The sequence below is a fragment of the Babylonia areolata genome, chromosome 29 (assembly GCF_041734735.1).
Source record: "Babylonia areolata isolate BAREFJ2019XMU chromosome 29, ASM4173473v1, whole genome shotgun sequence".
NCBI classification, from domain to species: domain Eukaryota; kingdom Metazoa; phylum Mollusca; class Gastropoda; order Neogastropoda; family Buccinidae; genus Babylonia; species Babylonia areolata.
This window is the reverse complement of record NC_134904.1, coordinates 16695480-16698932: the sequence shown is the minus strand read 5'-3', so window position 1 is coordinate 16698932 and position 3453 is coordinate 16695480.

The window sequence follows — 3453 nt, the reverse complement described above, 5'->3', positions numbered from 1 at the left end:
TTGTTTTTGTCACCGTACAGGTGGTGTGTGAACAGAAGCTTTTGTGAAGTGGAACAGAAGCTGTTCTCAAGTGCTCTTTACTCTCCCTCTGCCCCTGTACTGCCCCCTCGCTCTCTCCGCTCTACTTCGTCCATGGCTTTCCCCGTGTTGTGGGGGTTAACTCACTGCTCTTAAAATACATGGATAGCGCATGCCTTCTTTGAGCCCCTTTGCTAACCGAAGCCAGCGGAAGCGTTCAATCAGCCATTTTGCTACTCATGTCAGTATAGCGCGAAACGGCTACTTCATATATGTTGCCGAGCGCTCAGCTGGCTTCACGGCAAGTTTTCACTTGCTCGCGGCGTTAGTTAAGCTGACATTCCTGTGTGTGTCTCCACTGCAAGTTTGTGCCACGTGTCACTGCACTGTTTCCCTGTAATAACTTTGGTAAATAAACCATTGGCAGATTTCAATCAAGACACGACATTTGACATGTCGTAGGGGCAAGCATAACACGATTTTATCGAAGATACACGGTTACAGTTCAGAAACTACCACCAGTTAGCAGACGACTTGTCAACGGACTGACGGCCGGATACGAGAAACAATATGGCGTCCAGTTGGCTTCAGCTTTCCTGGCCAAAGAGCTATCCATGTATTTTTAGAATAGGGGGGTTAACTGGGCAGACTAAATGCTGTGGCGATACTTCAGCTGTTTGTCCTGTGGCTTAGTGGAGGTTAGTGCCTGTTTCTCCCTCCCCTCCCCCTGTCTGTCCGTCTGTCTGTCTGTCTGTCTGCACCATGTTGGTGTTAGAGATTCGGACATTCGTCATTCTGGAATGACTTGACACGAAACGCCTATTTTCGTGTGTGTGTGTGTGTGTGTGTGTGTGTGTGTGTGTGTGTGTGTGTGTGTGTGTGTGTGTGTGTGTGTGTGTGTGTGTGTGTGTGTGTGTGTGTGTGTGTGATATGAATAAATAACTAAAAGAATATATATGTATAATATATGTATGAATAAATAAAAAAAAGATAGAAAAGGATAAAAAAAAAAAAGCAAAAAGACAAAACCCATGTATATATATCGATGATTCCTAAAGGCCCACTAGCCCCCAAGGCTGCAGCACTAAGTGCCAGTGCAATTTTGCCTCCTAGTTTGAGAGACATGGTCCTAATATATATGTGTGTAAATAATATATATTTGTGTATGTGTGTGTATGTGATATATATATATATATATATATATATATATGTATATATATGTGTGTGTGTGTGTGTGTGTGTGTGTGTGCGCGCGCGCGTGTGTGTGTGTGTGTGCAGAGAGGGGAGATGGGGGAATAAGGTATGAGGAGGGTGGTGAACAGCTTCCTGAAACAGTCGTTATCATGACCTATGTAAAAAGCAGATATATCCTGACACACAAACGTACGCGTCCACACACACACACACACACACACATACACACACACGCGCGCGCGCGCGTTGCGCATTCATACGGGGGTTCACATTTGCATCTACTTATTCATCCTACTACTACTGCTGCTGCTACCTAAGCCACACTCACACTCACACTTATGCGTTATCCTTGGCACATACACACACACATGCACGCGCGCGCGCGCGCGCATGCAAACGAATACACATACTAGCGCGCACGCACACACACACATACACACACATGCACAGACACAGACACACACACACACACACACACACACACACACACACACACACACACACACACACACACACATATGCAAACGCATGCAAACGAATACACATGCTAGCGCGCACACACACACACCTACACAGAAATAGACAGAGACACACACACACACACACACACACACACACACACACACACACACATGCATGCAAACGAATTCGCATACTAGCGCGCGCGCACACACACACACACACAGACACACCTACACACACACACACACACACTCACACACAGACACACCTACACACACACACACACACACACACACACACACCTACACACACACACACACACACACACGCACACACACAAGCAAACGCGTGCAAACGAATACACATACTAGCGCGCACACACACATACCTACACAGACACAGACACACAGACACTCACACACACCCACATACACCACCCCCGCCCCCCTCACACCTACTTATATAATCCATCAGTATTGAGCAGGGCTCCACAGAGAGAGAGAGAGAGAGGAGAGAGAGGAGAGAGAGAGGAGAGAGAGAGGTGAGATGGTGTGGCAGATAAAGAAGAAAGCACAGGAACTGACCCATGGTCCCCGCTCACGTCCGGAGGTCGTGGCCGTGAGGGGGCGGGGTAGGGGGGGGGGACAGGTGAACGGGCGAGGGGAGGGAGGGGGTGTGTGTGGAGGGTGTGGGGTGTGGGGGGAGGTAGTGGGGGTGGGGATGTCAAAGGAGAGTGAAGGATTCTGTTTTTCTTTTCTTTCTTTCTTTCTTTTTTTCTTCCTTTCTTCTCTTCTTTCTTTTCTTTATTTTTTTCGTTTCTTTTTTTTTCTTTCTGTCTTCTGTTCTTTCTTTTCTTTATTTTTCCATTTCTTTTCTTTCTTTCTTTCTTTAGTTCTTCCTTTTTATTTTCTTCTTTCTTTCTTTCTTTCTTTTCTTCCTCTCTTCTTTTCTTCCTTTCTTTCTTTCTTTAACCGAGGTCCTCGTGTGCAGCATGCACTGGTTCGCACAGTAAAAAAAAACCATGGCAACAAAAGTGTTGTCCTCTGGCAAAATTCTGTGAAAAGGAATCCACTCTGATTGGTACACAATTTTTAAAAAATATTATTTATGCATGCACTCAAAGGCTGACTGATAGCGTTGGGTTATGCTGCTGGTCAGGCATCTGTCAAACAGATGTGGTGTTTGCGTATATGGATTTGTCCGAACTGAACGCAGTGACGCCTCCTTGAGAAACTGAAACTGAGACTCTTTTCTCTTGCTTGGTGGAGTGATGGCCTGGAGGTAACGCGTCCACCAAGGAAGCGAGAGAATCTGAACGTACTGGTTCGAAAGCACACCGGAAGTCGCCAGTATTTTCCTCCTCCTCCTCCACTAGACTTTGAGTGGTAGTCTGGACGCTAGTCATTCGGATGATACGATAAACCGAGGACCCGTGTACAGCATGCATTTAGCACATGTAAAAACAACAAAAACAACAACAAAAAAACACACACAAAAACAACAACCACGGCAACAAAAGGGTTGTCCCTGGCACAATTCTGTAGAAATTCCACTTTGATAGGAGAATAAGTAAAACTGCAGGCAGGAAAAAAAAAAGAAAAAAGAAAAAAGGGTGGTACTCTCAGTGTAGCGACGCGCTCTCCCTGCGGAGAGAGCAGCCCGAATTTCACACAGAGCAAATCTGTTGTGACAAAAAGAGTAATACAATACAATACAATACAACATAATACAACGCAATGCAATGCAATGCAATACAATGTAATGCAATACAACACAACA